This window comes from Globicephala melas, chromosome X (genome assembly GCF_963455315.2).
Source record: "Globicephala melas chromosome X, mGloMel1.2, whole genome shotgun sequence".
NCBI lineage: Eukaryota > Metazoa > Chordata > Mammalia > Artiodactyla > Delphinidae > Globicephala > Globicephala melas.
In genome coordinates this window covers 80,780,338-80,801,035 of record NC_083335.1, presented here as the reverse complement: position 1 = coordinate 80,801,035, position 20,698 = coordinate 80,780,338, and the positions used below count along the sequence as shown (strand labels likewise).

General features: G+C 39.6%; 1 protein-coding gene across 1 annotated transcript in view; it reads right to left on the bottom strand.

Annotated features, from left to right (window-relative positions):
- WNK3 (WNK lysine deficient protein kinase 3) overlaps positions 1-20,431 on the bottom strand; it is a 185,167-nt gene extending 164,736 nt beyond the window's left edge. The window contains exon 1 of the mRNA XM_060291809.1: positions 20,181-20,431. The gene's annotated coding sequence lies outside the window, so the exon portion shown is untranslated. The remainder of the gene's footprint in view (positions 1-20,180) is intronic.
- Between the last annotated feature and the right edge of the window lie 267 nt (positions 20,432-20,698).

Below are 20,698 nucleotides of genomic sequence, written 5' to 3'. Positions count from 1 at the left end.
AAACTGTCAAAAATTAAATACAAAGAAAGCATATTAAAAGCAGCAAGGGGCCTTCCCTGGTGGCGCAGTGGTTGAGAGTCCGCCTGCCGATGCAGGGGACGCGGGTTCATGCCCCGGCCAGGGAGGATCCCACATGCCGCGGAGCGGCTGGGCCCATGAGCCATGGCCGCTGAGCCTGCGCGTCCGGAGCCTGTGCTCCGCAATGGGAGAGGCCACAACAGTGAGAGGCCCGCGTAATGCAAAAAAAAAAAAAAAAAGCAGCAAGGGAAAAACAACAAATAACACATAAGGGAATCCCCATAAGGTTAACAGCTGATCTTTCAGCAGAAACCCTACAAGCCAGAAGGGAGTGGCAGGACATACTGAAAGTGATGAAGGAGAAAAACCTGCAGCCAAGACTACTCTACCCAGCAAGGATCTCATTCAGATTTGATGGAGAAATTAAAACCTTTACAGAAAAGCAAAAGCTGAGAGAGTTCAGCACCACCAAACCAGCTCTACAACAACTGCTAAAGGAACTTCTCTAGGCAAGAAACAAAAAAGAAGGAAAAAACCTATAATAACGAACCCAAAACAATTTAGAAAATGGGAATGGGAACATACATATCGATAATTACCTTAAATGTAAAATGGATTAAATGCTCCCACCAAAAGACACAGATTAGCTGAATGGATACAAAAACAAGACCCTTATACATGCTGCCTACAAGAGACCCACTTCAGACCTAGAGACACATAGAGACTGAAAGTAAGGGGATGGAAAAAGATATTCCATGCAAATGGAAACCAAACGAAAGCTGGAGTAGCAATTCTCATATCAGACAAAATAGACTTTAAAATAAGGACTATTAAAAGAGACAAAGAAGGACACTACATAATGATCAAGGGATCGATCCAAGAAGAAGATATAACAATGGTAAATATTTATGCACCCAACATAGGAGCACCTCAATACATAAGGCAAATACTACAGCCATAAAACGGGAAATCGACAGTAACACATTCATAGTAGGGGACTTAAACACCCCACTTTCACCCATGGACAGATCATCCAAAATGAAAATAAATAAGGAAACACAAGCTTTAAATGATACATTAAACAAGATGGACTTAATTGATGTTTATAGGACACTCCATCTAAAAACAACAGAATACACATTTTTCTCAAGTGCTCATGGAATATTCTCCAGGATAGATCATATCTTGGGTCACAAATCAAGCCTTGGCAAATTTAAGAAAATTGAAATTGTATCAAGTATCTTTTCTGACCACAACGCCATGAGACTAGATATCAATTACAGGAAAAGATCTGTAAAAAATACAAACACATGGAGGCTAAACAATACACTACTTAATAATGAAGTGATCACTGAAGAAATCAAAGAGGAAATAAAAAAATACCTAGAAACAAATGACAATGGAGACAAAACGACCCAAAACCTATGGGATGCAGCAAAAGCAGTTCTAAGGGGGAAGTTTATAGCAATACAAGCCCACCTTAAGAAGCAGGAAACATCTCGAATAAACAACCTAACCTTGCACCTCAAGCAATTAGAGAAAGAACAAAAAAACCCCAAAGCTAGCAGAAGGAAAGAAATCATAAAAATCAGATCAGAAATAAATGAAAAAGAAATGAAGGAAACAATAGCAAAAATCAATAAAACTAAAAGCTGGTTCTTTGAGAAGATAAACAAAATAGATAAACCACTAGCCAGACTCATCAAGAAAAAAAGGGAGAAGACTCAAATCAACAGAATTAGAAATGAAAAAGGAGAGGTAACAACTGACACTGCAGAAATAAAAAAGAGAATGACAGATTACTACAAGCAACTCTATGCCAATAAAATGGAAAATCTGGAAGAAATGGACAAATTCTTAGAAAGGCACAACCTGCCAAGACTGAATCAGGAAGAAATAGAAAATATGAACAGACCAATCACAAGCACTGAAATTGAAACTGTGATTAAAAATCTTCCAACAAACAAAAGCCCAGGACCAGATGGCTTCACAGGCGAATTCTATCAAACATTTAGAGAAGAGCTAACACCTATCCCTCTCAAACACATCCAAAATATAGCAGAGGGAGGATCACTCCCAAATTCCTTCTACGAGGCCACCATCACCTTGATACCAAAGCCAGACAAGGATGTCACAAAGAAAGAAAACTACAGGCCAATATCACTGATGAACATAGATGCAAAAATCCTCAACAAAATACTAGCAAACAGAATCCAACAGCACATTAAAAGGATCATACACCACGATCAAGTGGGGTTTATTCAAGGAATGCAAGGATTCTTCAATATACGCAAATCTATCAATGGGATAAACCATATTAACAAATTGAAGGAGAAAAACCATATGATCATCTCAATAGATGCAGAGAAAGCTTTTGACAAAATTCAACACCCATTTATGATAAAAACCCTGCAGAAAGTAGGCAAAAAGGGAACTTTCCTCAACATAATAAAGGCCATATATGACAAGCCCACAGCAAACATCATCCTCAATGGTGAAAAACTGAAAGCATTTCCACTAAGATCAGGAACAAGACAAGGTTGCCCACTCTCACCACTCTTATTCAACATAGTTTTGGAAGTTTTGGCCACAGCAATCAGAGAAGAAAAGGAAATAAAAGGAATCCAAATCGGAAAAGAAGAAGTAAAGCTGTCACTGTTTGCAGATGACATGATACTCTACATAGAGAATCCTAAAGATGCTACCAGAAAACTTCTAGAGCTAATCAATGAATTTGGTAAAGTGGCAGGATACAAAATTAATGCACAGAAATCTCTGGCATTCCTATATACTAATGATGAAAAATCTGAAAGTGAAATCAAGGAAACACTCCCATTTACCATTGCAACAAAAAGAATAAAATACCAAGGAATAAACCTACCTAAGGAGACAAAAGATCTGTATGCAGAAAATTATAAGACACTGATGAAAGAAATTAAAGATGATACAAATAGATGGAGAGATATACCATGTTCTTGGATTGGAAGAATCAACATTGTGAAAATGAATATACTACCCAACGCAATCTATAGATTCAATGCAATCCCTATCAAACTCTCACTGGCATTTTTCACAGAACTAGAACAAAAAATTTTGCAATTTGTATGGAAACACAAAAGACCCTGAATAGCCAAAGCAATCTTGAGAACGAAAAAAGGAACTGGAGGAATCAGGCTCCCTGACTTCAGACTATACTACAAAGCTACAGTGATCAAGACAGTATGGTACTGGCACAAAAACAGAAAGATAGATCAATGGAACAGGATAGAAAGCCCAGAGATAAACCCACGCACATATGGACACCTTATCTTTGATAAAGGTGGCAGGAATGTACAGTGGAGAAAGGACAGCCTCTTCAATAAGTGGTGCTGGGAAAACTGGACAGCTACATGTAAAAGTATGAGATTAGATCACTCCCTAACACCATACACAAAAATAAGCTCAAAATGGATTAAAGACCTAAATGTAAGGCCAGAAGCTATCAAACTCTTAGAGGAAAACATAGGCAGAACACTCTATGACATAAATCACAGCAAGATCCTTTCTGACCCACTTCCTAGAGTAATGGAAATAAAAACAAAAATAAACAAATGGGACCTAATGAAACTTCAAAGCTTTTGCACAGCAAAGGAAACCATAAACAAGACCAAAAGAGAACCCTCAGAATGGGAGAAAATATTTGCAAATGAAGCAACTGACAAAGAATTAATCTCCAAAATTTACAAGCAGCTCATGCAGCTCAATAACAAAAAAACAAACAACTCAATCCAAAAATGGGCAGAAGACCTAAATAGACATTTCTCCAAAGAAGATATACAGACTGCCAACAAACATATGAAAGGATGCTCAACATCACTAATCATTAGAGAAATGCAAATCAAAACTACAATGAGATATCATCTCACACCAGTCAGAATGGCCATGATCAAAAAATCTAGAAACAATAAATGCTGGAGAGGGTGTGGAGAAAAGGGAACCCTCTTACACTGTTGGTGGGAATGTAAATTGATACAGCCACTGTGGAGAACAGTATGGAGGTTCCTTAAAAAACTAAAAATAGAACTACCACATGACCCAGCAATCCTGGGTACCCTGAGAAAACCATAATTCAAAAAGTCATGTACCGGGCTTCCCTGGTGGCGCAGTGGTTGGGAGTCCACCTGCTGATGCAGGGGACGCGGGTTCGTGCCCCGGTCCGGGAAGATCCCACATGCAGCGGTGCGGCTGGGCCCGTGAGCCATGGCCGCTGAGCCTGCGCGTCCGGAGCCTGTGCTCCACGGCGGGAGAGGCCACAGCAGTGAGAGGCCCGCGTACCGCAAAAAAAAAAAAAAAAAAAAAGTCATGTACCAAAATGTTCATTGCAGCTCTATTTACAATAGCCCAGAGATGGAAACAACCTAAGTGTCCATCATCGGATGAATGGATAAAGAAGATGTGACACATATATACAATGGAATATTACTTAGACATAAAAAGAAACGAAATTGAGCTATTTGTAATGAGGTGGATAGACCTAGACCTTACTTCATACAGAGTGAAGTAAGGCAGAAAGAGAGAGACAAATACCGTATGCTAACACATATATATGGAATTTAAGAAAAAAAATGTCATGAAAAACCTAAGGGTGAAACAGGAATAAAGACACAGACTTACTAGAGAATGGACTTGAGGCTATGGGGAGGGGGAAGGGTAAACTGTGGCAAAGCGAGAGAGAGGCATGGACATATATACACTACGAAACGTAAGGTAGATAGCTAGTGGGAAGCAGCCACATAGCACAGGGAGATCAGCTCGGTGCTTTGTGACCACCTGGAGGGGTAGGATAGGGAGGGTGGGAGGGAGGGAGACGCAAGTGGGAAGAGATATGGGAACATATGTATATATATATAACTGATTCATTTTGTTGTGAAGCTGAAACTAACATACCATTGTAAAGCAATTATACTCCAATAAAGATGTTAAAATGAAAAAAAAAAACAGGCAAAGAACTTCACTAAGCATAGTATATCTGGGGCCTTTTCATCATGGATCCAATAGCTTCTTGACCATAAAACAGAGTATCAGAACTCAGGCTTTGGAGTGGGAGAAACCTGGAATCAATCATGGTTCTGCCTCTCACTCCTCAGAGATTTGTGGCAAATTACCTAAACTCATTCATTTTTTATTTCATTTGTGAAATCTCACAGGAATAATATGAAAATAAAATGGCAATATACATGTAAAGTACTTAGCACAGTGCCTGGCACAATATAATAATCAATAAATGGAAGCTTTTATTTCCTACCTCTTAATAACCCCTAAGGGCAGCACTATACTAAAGCGCTATACAATAATACTCAAGAAAACATTAAATGATTTTTCAGGAGGAGACTATTTAGTAAAGTTGAAAAGTATATAATACATTCTTTCAAAGTTTTCCAGTAAGAAACCATGGTGGCATTGCTAAAGGGGTATGCTTCAGTGACCAAGGTATCTCTTCTATACTCAGCAGTGCAGAAACATAGCTCAGTAAAATAGTCCACAAAAATCAGGCCTCAAACCTGAAGTCTCTTACTGAGTTCAACGGCTATGTATCATAACCCATGTGTGACCATTATTTCCTTCATAAAATGATAACACATTGATTTAAGCCCTAGGAATATGTATAAAGACAACTGCAAAAGCACTTCTATAGAGATTGAAATTACAGGGAAAATCTCACAAATCTGTGTCCCATATGTACTCCTTCAATATATTTGATATATAATCTTGGAGCATTTGAGTTAAAAGCTCAAGATAAGTTTCCCCCTGTAGCTTATCATGGTTGTATCCATGGGAAATCCAGCATACAATCAGTACTTTGTCAATGACTCAATAATTTCTTCAACTTTTGGAAACAGCAATTGAAAGAATGCATATTTAAATAGTCAGAATTACACAGTAAATTTTCCACTGACAATCTTCTCTCTCTCTCTCATACATGTGTATTCATACCAATAAACATTTACCAAGTGCCAAGCACTGTGTCAGGGTCTGGGGATAAAAGAGCAAAAGTCAGTCTTTGTCCTCAAGGACCCTACAGTTTATTCAAGCTTAAGATATACCACTGCCGCCTTCTAGTTCAAGAAGGTGAACTGAACACCTATATCTCTTGTACTTTCCAAGACCCTGAAAAAGTGATGGTAAAATAGTATAGAAGTATAAATCACAAGTCAAAGACAGGAATGGAAAATGGCATAGCAAATACAAGATTTCAACAATTTCTGACAAAGAGCAAACAGGAAAGAACTAGCTGATAACACAAATCAAAGGAATGCTACAGCCTGAAATATGTAATAGAAAGGGTTCCAACCCGGGAGGGAGCTGACTCGCAGGACAAAACCCCAGAGGGGTTCCACACTCAAAGAAGACTGATCCTAAAGAGAGCCAGAGTGAGAAAAGGGCTAAAAACAGGGGTTAACTGAACGTCTGAATTATGACACAGTTGATGAACTCTCCCCCCAAAATAAAGAAATTCCTGCAGATAGAATACCAAATTCAACAAACTAGGAAGAATAAGGGCACCCTAGTACAAAGCCCTCTGCACTCTGGCATTTGGGCCCTCCAAGTGTAAAAGCCAGCTGCCCACCCACTCCCCCCAAAACCAGTTGACAACCTGCCTAGGTACACAGAACTCCCAGTCAGCCCTTCTACTAGGTCATTCTTTAATACGAACAGAATCAGGAGACAGCCATTTTGAAGAAAACGTAACACAGAAAGAACAAGAAAAAAATGTCCTTGGAAGAGCTGAAATAATTCAAGAAACCATTTTTAATTTAATTTTTAAAATATAATCATAAGATTCAAAAATCAAAGAAAGAGGTATATAATGGACAGGTTCACTCCCCAATCTGTTTCCTATCCATTCAGTTCCCCCCCCACTCTCCCACAAGTAACCACTCATTAGATTCTGTGTAGCCCTCCAGAGTTTCTTACAGCAAATAAGCAAATATAAATATATGTCCTTTTTCTACCTCTCTACACGAAAAGTAGCATAGTATATACCAAGCTTTTTTTTATAGTCACAATAATTTAATATACTGTTTTCCCTGTCAGTACATGAGATTCCCTCATTCTTATTTTTAATACCTATATAGTAATAGTATTTGATTATTTGCTTATGACAGATAAAACTGCATATTTCATTTTGCATATATGTATGTCTGTGTGTATATACGTATATATATATATATATATATATATGTAAATTCCCTGAAGTGGGATTGCTGGGTCAAATGAAATTTGCATTTTTAACTTTTAATGAAGTATACTAATATACCCATAAGAGTACACATAATTCATGTGTACCTTTATATAATGCTGCCAAACTGCCTTCCACAGGCATTGTACCAATTTAAACTCCCACCTGCAATGTGCAAGGTGTCTTTTACCCCACAGCCTTGACAACAAAAAAAAGGTGTTATCAAACATTTTGATTTTTAACACTCTGATAGGTTTAAAAAAGGAATCACGGTGTGGTTTCAATTAGCAATTATCTCATGAGTGAGATTAAGCATCTTTCACATAAACAATAATTAAAGTCAGGAATAAGCCAAGAATTGCTATTATCATTGCTACCACTTACGGAAATAAAATAAGACATACGAATATTGGAAAGTAGGAGACAGAACTCAAAACGTGCAGATTATATGATTACCTGCCTAGAAAATCCAAGCAAATTCAACTAAATAAACTATGATAGGAAGTAACGAGAGAGCTCAGCAGAAAGGCTAAATGCAGTATCAACAAACAAATCAATAGCTTTGCTATACATTAGCAATAATCAATTAGAAAATGTAATTAAAAAAACAACTATCAGGGACTTCCCTGATGGTCCAGTGGGTAAGACTCCGCACTCCCAATGCAGGGGGCCTGGGTTCGATACCTGGTCAGGGAACTAGATCCCGCATGCATGCCACAACTAAGAAGTCCAGATGCTGCAACTAAAAGATCCCACATACAACAATGAAGATCCCATGTGCCACAACTAAGACCCGGCGCAGCCTAAATAAATAAATGAATTAATTTAAAAAAAAAAACCTATCCTAAGGTAAGGGTTCCAGGGGCAGGTGGCACCAGGAGGGGGCAGGAAGGGCTGGGTGCTCTGGAAGGAGGGCAGGTCACTGCAATTACTATATAGATATAGATATATACATATAGATAGTATCCTGCTCATAAGAGCAACAGAGCTATAAAATAATCATCTAGGAATAAACTCAAAAAGAATTATGTAGGGCTTCCCTGGTGGCGCAGTGGTTGAGAATCCACCTGCCGATGCAGGGGACATGGGTTCGTGCCCCGGTCTGGGAAGATCCCACATGCCGCGGAGCGGCTGGGCCCGTGAGCCATGGCTGCTGAGCCTGCGCGTCCGGAGCCTGTGGTCCGCAACGGGAGAGGCCACAACAGTGAGAGGCCCGCGTACCGCAAAAAAAAAAAAAAAAAAAAAGAACTATGTAACACCTATATAAAGAAGACTAAAATTTTACTGAAGTACATAAAATACACCTTTCTTTGGTATAAAGACCCAATATTAGGATCTTCACAAACCCCCCTCTGAGATTATTCCAAAGTCAATGCAAGTTCAATAAAAATCCCAAAGAGATGTTTTTGTCCCAAACTGACAAACTGATTTGAAAAGAGTACAAGGAAAGCAAAGAAAATCTTGAAAAAGAACAATGAGAGTTTGCTTTAACAAATATTACTTATAGCTATAGTAAGTTAAACAATGTGGTTTCATCAGAGAAATATACAACTGGATAATGGAGAACAATCAGTAGAGAAAGAGACACATGTATGTATGGCAATGCAGTCCATGGTAAAGATGGCATTTCAAATTTATGAGGAACAGATAGCATAATAAATGGTGTCAGAATAACTGGCTATCCATTTGGGGGGAAAAAAGTTAAAGCCCTACTTAAAATCAGTCACAAAAATAAATTCCAGGTAGATAAAAGGGCTAAACATAAAAAACAAAACTATATAACTATGAAAAGACAATATGGCAGAATATATTTCTAATCTGAAGAAAGGCTCCCTTAAAAAGATAAAATACAAAGACCATTAACAACAACAACAAAAAAAATACATTTGACCATGAACAAGGTTAAAAGACAGGCAACAGACTGGGAGCAAACATCTGCAACTTGTATAGCAAAGCATTAATATCCGGAATGTATAAAGAGCAAGTAAGCAAGGAGTAAGCAAGTAAGCAAGGAGATGCAAATTCAAATAATTCAATATCATTTTTTGTCTATCAGATGAGCGAAAATTATATATCTGTTAATATCACATTTTGAGTGTGAGAAATTCAGTACTCCATGCACTGTTGGCTGATAAACTGGAATAGCCTCTTTATATGGCAAATTCCAAATATCTAGTACATACCTGTCATCCAGCAATTCCACTTCTTAGTATCTACCTGAGAAATATTCCTGTATGTGTACAAATACGTATGTACAAGGATTTTTTACTGAAGGATTTTTTATTGTTTGCAACAGCAAAAAAACTGAAAAGAACTTACATATTCATCTATAAGAGAATGGTAAAATAAAAAGTGGTGCATCTGTACTACATAATAATATGCATCTGTTTAAAAACTGAGAGGTGGTTATACACTGATGTATAAAAATCTCCCACACATATATACTATTGAGAAAAGTGAGTTGTAGTACAACACATACATCATACCTATATGTCATTTATATATTAAATATTATATATAAATACATATATAAAAGACAAAACTTTATGTTTCTAAATGTACTCATATATGTGTAAATGCATATAAAAAAGACTGGAAGGATATGCTCTAAACTGATCCTGGTGGTTAAAGAAGCACGTAGTATGAAATACTATGTATCCATTAAAAAGGATAAAGTGAACATATAAAACTGACACTAAAAGAGCCTTAAGGGCTTCCCTGGTGGCACAGTGGTTAAGAATCTGCCTGAATGCAGGGGACACGGGTTTGAGTCCTGGTCCAGGAAGATCCCACATGCCACAGAGCAACTAAGCCTGTGCACCACAACTGAGTCTGCGCTCTAGAGCCTGCAAGCCACAACTACTGAAGCCCATGCGCCTAGAGCCCATGCTCTGCAACAAGTGAAGCCTGCGTACCACAACAAAGAGTAGCCCCCACTCACCACATCTAGAAAGCCCACGTGCAGCAACGAAGACCCAACGCAGCCAAAAATAAATAAATAAAATAAATTAATTTAAAAAATACTTTGAACCAATTTCTTAAAAAAAAGAGAGAGCCTTACAACATATTCTTTGGGAAAAAAAGTAAGTCATAAAATACACATTTTTTATTTGTATATGCACATGCATATGCATGTAAATACAGAGAAAAAGGACTGTACAAGTTCACAGTCAACTCTTAACAATGATTACCCACTGGGAGGGCAGGAAATTGGGTAAAGGGGGACTTGGTTTTAATCTACCTCTATATTATTTTAATTCGTTAAAGAAGAATTGTCCATCAACAACCTGTACCAAGAACCAGTTAAAGATATTATAATTTCTTAAAATAACTGAAGGAAGGATAAAACAAATAAGGTATGTACAACTTATATCCAAATGAATATTATCACTTAACACTTATTGAGTGCTTTGTGCTAAGCACTGTAAGCCCTTCCATGCATTTTCTCATGTAATCATAAGAATCTTGAGGTAAAATTATTCCCATTTTACAAATGAGGAAACTAGGCTCAAAAAATTAAGTTAAACTTCCCTAAGATTACACAGCTAGTAAAAACCAAGGACAAAATTCAACCCAGGCAACTGACTCCCAAGTCCACTCTTAACTACTCATAATACAGGGTCACATATGACTTGGAGCCACATGCACACACTATACACAATCCTGAATTGCATAGCTACATACACTGCACAACCACATCACATTAGAGGTGCCCATTTTATGTGAAAAAATTTCTGGATCATATTAGAAAAAGAATTGAAATCATCTTCATCTTCTTTCATCATCAAAATTAAACAATTTCGGGCTTCCCTGGTGGCGCAGTGGTTGAGAGTCCGCCTGCCGATGCAGGGGACACGGGTTCGTGCCCAGGTCTGGGAAGATCCCACATGCCGCGGAGCGGCTGGGCCTGTGAGCCATGGCCGCTGAGCCTGCGCGTCCAGAGCCTGTGCTCTGCAACGGGAGAGGCCACAGCAGTGAGAGGCCCACGTACCGCAAAAAAAAAAAAAAAAAAAAAAAAATTAAACAATTTCTATCTACCAATCACCTACCCTGGAATCCCTAATTAACACTTTACTCTGCCTAACCCTTTACAACAGTGGTAGCCAAACTACATACAGCCCTCAGGCCAAACCTACCTCACCTCCCAGCCTGTTTTTGTGCAGCAGGTGAATTGAGAAAGATTTTTACATTTTTAAATGGTTGAAAAAAAATCAAAAGAAGAATAGTATTCATGACACATGAAAATTACTCAAAATTCATTATTTCAGTGTTCATAAATAGTGTTATTGGAACACAGCCATGCTCATTCATTTACATATTGCCTATGACTGCTACACAGCAGAGCTGAGTTGTGGCAACAGAGACTCCATGGCCCACAAAACCTAAAGCACTGTATTTACTATCTGGTCCTTTACGGAGAAAGTCTATCAAACCTTTCTTTATAGTTTTCAAAAGAACTTCATCTATTTAACTCAATTACTCCTAACAACAACGCTGAGAGCTACTTGGTATTTGCCTGAAAATTAAGAAGGCTCAGAGAAGTTTAGTGTCTTGCCCATCACAGAGCTAGTAAGTAAAGGGGAGAATTCTGGAAGCCCAGTTTTCCAGCTCCGAATCCAACATACTTTCTACCACACTACCACTTTCTAAGAACCCAACCCCTTCTGACTAACCAATGAGTTTAGACATTTGGTGCTAAAATTTACCACATGGGGAGAGACATAAATGCTTTACATTGGTGGGAAAACATGTCTCAATTGAGAAACGTTGACGCCAAAAATAGATTAATAGGATACACTGCATTTCATATGTAGCTGTATAATTTATAAAGTATATTTTCTCATTTATTAGCAAAGAAACCCTGCTAAATAGGTAGTGCTTTTGTTTTGTTTAGTAACAAATAAGAAAATATATAGACTTGCATAAGATTATACTAAGGCAAGACCAGAACCCAGGCTGACTCCTACTCCAGGGACATTTCCACTTGGGAACACTGTCTCTTCTCATAAGGAATGTACCTGTTGTTGTTTTCCTTAGAAACAAAAAGCAGTAACTCATATTCTAAATAGTAAGAAACTAAAGTGTTATTTTAGACAGGATAAATTAACAATTTAACAAATAATAACAGAAGGGATACTTTTTTTTTTTTTTTCGGTACGCGGTCCTCTCACTGTTGTGGCCCCTCCCGCTGCGGAGCACAGGCTCAGGACGCGCAGGCTCAGCGGCCATGGCTCACTGGCCCAGCTGCTCCACGGCATGTGGGATCTTCCCGGACCGGGGCACGAACCCGCGTCCCCTGCATCGGCAGGTGGACTCTCAACCACTGTGCCACCAGGGAAGCCCCAGAAGGGATACTCTTAACATCTGGATCTCTGTTCAGTCACCTCCTCAAAGAAGGTTTCCAAACTAACCACATGAGCCAAAGAGGCTCCTCCCTAACATCCCAGCACCCTTTAAAAATTTTTCTTCTTGGGGCTTCCCTGGTGGCGCAGTGGTTAAGAGTCCGCCTGCCGATGCAGGGGACGCGGGTTCATGCCCCGGTCTGGGAAGATCCCACATGCCGCGGAGCGGCTGGGCCCGTGAGCCATGGCCGCTGAGCCTGCGCGTCTGGAGCCTGTGGTCCGCAACGGGAGAGGCCACAACAGTGAGAGGCCCGCGTACCGCAAAAAAGAAAAAAAAAATTTTTCTTCTTAGCATTTATTTTCTGAAATATTTGTTGACTGTCTGTCGTCCTCCACTGTAATGTAAGCTCAAAGATGGCAGGGTCATTGTCGGCTTTGCTTCCTTTTCATCTATTCCCAATACATCAACCCTGGCAAACTGGAAGAACACAATAAATATTTGTTGAATGAACAGTAGAACCTACATATACACTGGATAAGTTATACTTATAATTCACAGATTCAGAGTAAGTTATCAGTGTATTTGAAAGGTTCCTTCGGAAATAAACCACGGATCTTCAACAAGAGTTTTTTCTCTTGCCATAAAGACACCTTCAAAGGCAAATTCAATGGAAATACCACAGTAGCCCAGCAGGACAAAACTTATTCTCTGGGCAGCAGTGGATATAATCAGAGATGAACTAGCACCTTATAGGTCTTAAGGCTGATCAAGCAGATTTTCCATTCTTGTATTAAAACACATCCCCTAATTTTTTTTAATTTCAAATAATTGTCCCTATTTTAATTATGTTTAACTAGAGGCTGAGATTTAACAACCAATTGTGCTGTGCTAAATTTTAATTCTCATTTCTACAAGAAAACAAACTGAAATAATCTTACATTATCCCTAAATAAACAGAATAATATATGGTGATTATAGCCCAAGTTACAAGTAAAAAGTCTCCACAAAGTACTGACTGTTACATGTTTTCATCAAGAAGTTGGCTCACAATAATAAACTATATAACACATACATATGAATTACTTTTAGCATAAATCTAATATAAATTTATGGTAATTATAGGCTAAATCTGCCTTTTTCCCTAGGTTTAAGCAAAGATTTCACCCTACACAAACAATATTCTTTACAAAAAAAATCACTTTACAAAAAAGTAAAGATCACTTTACAAAAAAAATCACTTATGGGGCAGTCCAGTGGTTAGGACTCTGTGCTTTCACTGGCGAGTGCACAGGTTCAATCCCTGGTCAGGGAACTAAGATCCCACAAGCCGTGAGGCACGGCCAAAAAAAAAAAAAAAAAAAATCACTTATGTAACTTTAGCATAAGGATTATCTAGCTTGCCATATTGAAGTTTCCCGATCATAAAAGTTTCATTGACTCATAAAGAGTTTTAGAATCACCACACTTCAAATATAAGGCCTTCAAAAATGCATTTAGAAACATTTCTTCCCCACAACTACCCGAAGAGTGATTAGATATCGCCACAAATAGCTTTACTTAACTAACATACATGTATAGTATTATTTATTATCTATTTTATAGTTTAAAAATCTTCAAGTTAAACTACATGCAAAAGAATGAAGCTGCACCCTTACCTTGTACCAGATACAAAAATTAACTCAAAATGGATCAAAGACTTAAATACTAAAGCCAAAACTATAAAATTCTTCAAAGAAAATATAAATCTTCATGATCTTGGATTTGGCAGTGGTTTCTTAAATATAATACCAAAAACACAAGCAACAAAAGAAAAAGATAAATTGGAGTTCATCAAATTTTAAAACTTTTGTGCACCAAAAAACACTATCAAGAAACTAAAACGAGGGCTTCCCTGGTGGCACAGTGGTTGAGAATCTGCCTGCCAATGCAGGGGACACGGGTTCGAGCCCTGGTCTGGGAAGATCCCACATGCCATGGAGCAACTAGGCCCATGAGCCACAACTACTGAGCCTGTGCATCTGGAGCTTGTGCTCCGCAACAAGAGAGGCCGCGACAGTAAGAGGCCCGCGCACCGCGATGAAGAGTGGCCCCCACTCGCCACAACTAGAGAAAGCCCACGCACAGAAACGAAGACCCAACACAGCCATAAATAAATAAATAAATAAATAAATATTTTTTTAAAAAAAGAAAGTAAAAAGAGACATACAGATGGCCAACTGGCACACGAAAAGATGCTCAACATCACTAATCATCAGGGAAATACAAATCAAAACCATAATGAGATATCACCTCACACCTGTCAGAATGGCTATTATCAAAAATATAACAAGTGTTGGTGAGGATGTGGAGAAAAGGGAACCCTCATGCACTGTTGGTAGAAATGTAAACTGGTATAGCCTCTATGGAAAACAGTATGGAGATTCCTCATAAAATTAAAAATAGAACTACCATACGATCCAGCAATTCCACTTCCGGGTATTTATCTGAAAAAAACCAAAACACTAATTCTCAAAGTTATGTGCATGACTATATTCATGGTAGCATTATATACAATAGCCAAGATATGGAAGCAACCTAACTGCCCATCAACAGATGAATGGGTAAAGAAGATGTGGTGTATATATACACAACAGAATATTACTCAGCCATAAAAATACTGAAATCTTGCCATTTCAACAACATGGATGGACCCAGAGGGTATTATAATAAGTGAAATAAGTCAGACAGAAAAGGACAAATACTGTGTGATTTCACTTATATTTGGAATCTAAAAAGCAAAACAAATGAACAAACACAACTAAACAGAAACAGAGTCACGAATACACAAAACAACGAGGTGGTTGCCAGAGGGGAGGAGGTTGTGGGGAGGAGAGAAATAAGTGAGAAAGATTAAGAGGTATAAACTCCCAGTTACAAAGTAAATGAGTCACAGGTATGAAATATACAGTGTGGGGAATACAGTCAATAATTATGTAATATCTTTGCATAGTGACAGATGATAACTAGACTTACCATGGTGATCACTTTGAAATGTACAGAAATATTGAATCACTATGTTATGAACCAGGAATTAACATAGTGCCATAGGTCAATAATACTTCAAAAACAAACAAACAAACATAGAAAAAGAGATCCGATTTGTGGCTACCAGAGGTGGGGGTAGGGGGATGGGGAATTAGATGAAGGTAGTCAAAAGGTACAAATTTCCAGTTATAAGACAAATAAGTACTAGGGATATAATGTATAACATGACAAAATAATTAATACTTACATAACTGTATGTTATACATGAAATTTTTTGTTTTGTTTTGTTTTTTGGCCGCATTGTGTGGCATGCAGGATCTTAGTTCCCCGAACAGGGATCAAACTCGTGCCTCCTGCATTGAGAGCACAGAGTCTTAACCACTGGACTGAGCCTGCACTCTAGAGCCCGCGAGCCACAACTACTGAAGCCTGGGCACCTAGAGCCCATGCTCCGCAACAAGAGAAGCCACGACAATGAGAAGCCCACGCACCACAAGGAAGAGTAGCCCCCGCTCGCTGCAAATAGAGAAAGCCTGAGCGCAGCAAAGAAGACACAACACGGCCAAAAATAAATAATTAATTTTTTAAAACTCCTACAACTCAACAATAAAAAGATAGACAACCGAATTTAAAAATGGGCAAAGGACTTACATAGATATTTCTCCAAAGAAGAAATTCAAATAGCCAAGAGCACATGAAAAGATGTGAAATGGGGGCTTCCCTGGTGGCACAGTGGTTCAGAGTCCGCCTGCCGATGCAGGGGACACGGGTTCGTGCCCCAGTCCGGGAAGATCCCACATACCACGTAGCGGCTAGGCCCGTGAGCCATGGCTGCTGAGCCTGCGCATCCGGAGCCTGTGCTCCACAACGGGAGAGGCCACAACAGTGAGAGGCCCGCGTACCGCAAAAAAAAGATGTGAAATGGGAATCAAAACCACAATGAGATATCACTTCACACTACTAGATGGCCATAAAACACACACAAAAAAACAAAAACCCCCAAAGTAACAAACGTTGGGAAAGATGTGAAAAAATTGGAACCCTTATACACTGGGGATGTAAAATGGTGCAGCCACTGTGGAAAACAATTTGGTGGTTGGTTCCTCAACAAGTTAAACACAGAATTACCATATAACCCAGTACATACCCAAAAGAATTGAAAACAGGTGTTCAAACAAAAACTTGTACACAAATATTCATACCATCATTGTTCACAAAAGCCAAAAGGTGGAAAGATCCCAAATGTCCATTTTGAATAGATAAACAAAATGCAGTATATCCGTACAATGGAATATTATTCAACCATAAAAAGGAATGACATACTGATACATGCCACAGTGGGAATGAACCTCAAAAACATGTAAAGTAAAAGAAGCCAGACACAAAAGACCATGTACTATATGATTCCTTTTATATGAAATATCCAGAATAGACAAATCAATAGAGACAGGAGATCAGTGGTTGCCAGGAGCTGAGGGAAAAGAAGAATGGGGAGTGACTGCTTAATGGGTACAGGGTTTCCTTTTGGGGTGATGAAAATGTTTTGGAACTAGATGTGCAACATCATGAAGGTACTTAATGCTACTGAATTATACACTCTAAAATGGTAAATTTTATGTTATGTGAATTTTATCACAATAAAAAGTTACAAGGTTAAAACACAGAAAACAATTTCTTCATTTCTAATTTTTAAAAAGTTCATGAAAAAAATAATATATTCCTTGAAGAAAGGGGCATTAAAGGCTCACTTTTGCAGTAAGTTAATCTCAACATTTTCCAAACCAGATATCTCATGACAAGTTCTACCAAAACAATTAAAACTGGCATCAAATTCTACTTTTGAAGCTTTGGGAATTTCTGTATGAATGCCTTTATAATAGATGTCCTTTACAGCTATCAAATATGTCCTAACAGTGCCATAAATTTTATGATCTCAAACAAAAATGGAAAAGACCCACCCCTCTGAAAGTATTCTGGCTTTTAGCCAAGAGACATAATCAGGTATACCTGCAAATAGAGCTGGTCTACTTATACTTAGATGGGAGACAGAGAAAGGAAGAGTTTTTTCTTGCACACAACCCCCCCCCCCACACACAAACATATACACAAAAATGTAGGCCCTCCGTTAATTATTTTTAAGTTATTTATCTGACTAGAAATGTGATAGCAATAAAACAGTTCTCATCTTTACTTCTGACTACTCTGGTTCTGTGCAACCATTGGCTTTATCATTTCCTGGCTAAGTGATGGACAGGTTAATGAAAAGAAATTCCCCTAGGGAAGAAAGTTAAAGTCCACATTACAGAAATTTAACTCCTAAAACACTACAGAATAATTACATCAACAAATGTAGACTTGTGATATGGGTGGGGATCAACATTGGTCTAGAAGTCAGAACTCCAGGGTCGACCACTTACTTACTAGGGCAAGTCTTATTTTTCTGAGCTTTATTTTCTCTCTCAGGTATAAAAAGGAAAATAACTTTCCTGCCTGCTTCCCAAAAGAAGTACAGTAATAAAAATATGTACAAGGTGTGATAGGACCACTAAAGAGGGGCACCTAACCTAGCCTGGTGGAGGATGCTGGGAAAAGGAAAAAAGGGGGAGCAGGAAAGGCTTTCAGGAATAGCTAATGACAGAGGTTAGTATAAAAAGAATGAATTCAAATTCAAAGGGAGGGGGAGAGATCAGAAGCAAGAGAGACGAACACCACAAATCTGCTTATGCTATTCCCTCCTTGGTAAATAGTCAAGGGCTCCTAACTCTGCAGGGTAGTCCTTCATCCCAGCCTCAATCTAAGATTCCAGACTTATCTCATTCCACTCCCCAAATATACCATGCCTACACTTTCTTGCCTCAATACTTGAATGTTCTTCCACTCCAGGAACATCTAGTTAGAAACTGGGAGACGAGTTTGCCTGCCAGAGTTGATGCAACATTTCCAGGGTTTCATGGTGCTTTTATACTTCTACTCTACTGCTTAATACACTAAGTATTCATTTAATCTAAGAGAATATGAACATTGTATTAACTTTTATATTTAAACTCTGGGTAGCCAAAACAAGGATTACACTCTTTCCAACATCAAAGCAGAATAAAAGAAAAAGGGCATGGGAATGTTCTCAAATTTGCAACATTTCCAAGATCAATGAATATATGTCAGTAAAGTTTGTAAAAAGTAACCATGAAAAGTTAAAAATCCATAAACTATTACTCTTGACCCAGAAAAGAATGAGACCATCACAAGGCATCCTTAACAGAAGATATGAATTTAGAGAACAGCGCGTCCAAGTAATCTGCTGTAATTTAAACTCACACCAAAAAGCAAGTGTCAATTTTCAAACAAGATAAATTCAGATTAACGAAAAAAATCATGTAGAATTATTTTAGCATTCAAAATCAGCATTTTAGTTATCCTTTAATGCAAGGTATCTTTCCTTTGGACTGTTGACAATTTTTAAATTCATCAATTCAAAGGATAGAGACTGTCTAGAAAACACCTGCTGCTCTGTGTCATATACAGAGACCACTTTAAAAGTTCTCTTGGTATTACAACTTACTATAGATGAAAAACAGGTAACAATGCCTCTCAAAATTGAATGCAATCACCACCACACAGAAGATTTTCACAACTTAAACGCTATTATCATACAGTTGCTTCAGTCCACAGTAACTCTTAAGAAGGAATAGCCATACCACTTGCATCTGTTTTGAGGGTTCAATTTCATTTTAACAAGATCTACCAACTCGCAAGATAGGGAGATACACACGTGCAGGATTTCCACCTACACCCCACTACATAAATGTTTCACCATTCTTAACTAGTCAAACAAAACCTCTTTCAGTACAGTGAAGCCACCTCACCACTTTTATCCTAACCCCATCATACCATCTCCTCCCCATCCCCAACCTGTCAGTCACAAAACACACCGTTCCCAAATAATACCTCTCAATCTCCTTGAACCTAACCCATTTACACAACCAGGTAGCAGTATCCCTCACAAGATACAGTCCTATCGACCTTCACACATCAACTGAATCTCTAAATTAAATCCACTTTCCCTCACCCCATTATATACTGAAACTCAACTTCGAAAACCCGAAGCGATCTTCCCTTTCAGTAGCCTCAACCTCACTTAAATGACCACTCAGTCCTTTGTCAAACGTCACCCGGCCCCCTCATGTAACCGCCTCACCTTCTCTGTCCCCTAGTCTCCCATGAACTCCCAAAGTTGCCACCCCCCCCCACGAAAAAGACAAAAAACGTACCTCAACCTTAAACCTGCCCTTCCCCACTTTCCCCCTCTGATTTTCCTCTCTGCCTGTTGGCTCACACCGAAAGCAGCTCCGACAACCCTGAAGACCCGAGCCCGGCCTCGTCCCACACGTCTTGGTGACGGCAATCACCCTGCCTCGGTCAAGCCGCCCCCCACTAGGGCGCTTACTCTGAACAGACTCTTGGCCGCCGCTGCCTCCCTCCATTCATCCCCGGCCCATTCATCTCTCAACCCAATCCCAGACACGCCCCCCGGCCTCCTCCCTCACTCCCAGCTTCCCGGCCGGCCCGGGACCCTCACCAGATTAGAGGCTCTCGCGGAGGGTGACTCTCTTTTCGGTTCTCCCTCGCCCTTCTTCAAGCCTCCGCTCGCCCCTCGGCTAGCTACACCGTAGAACACACAGATACACAAACCGCCTCCTCTGATGCCGCTTACTCCCCTCCTCGATGTCTCGCGCTCCGCTCCGCGTCGTGTGCGCGTGCGCGCGCGAGCGTCTCCGCGCGAGCCCACCCGGCCAGCTACGGCCGGTAGGTAAAGAGCGGGCGGGGTTAGGGGAGTGGGGTACGATCGCAAGCTCGCGCTCGCCCGAGAGCTGGGCAGGCGCACGCGTACACCAGTCAGGGAATTCAGATGGAGAGGAGAGGGGGACGGAGCGGGGCGGGGAAGGGAGGGGAGGAAAGGAGGGGGGAGGGGCGGGGAAAGCCGACTGAGCAGCCCCAACTCCGAACAGCCCCTATCGCTGCGAGGTGCCGAGTGGCTAGCCAACTAGAGCGTGCGCACTCTTCCCCCGCCCTCCTCAGCGCAGCGGGAGAGAGGGA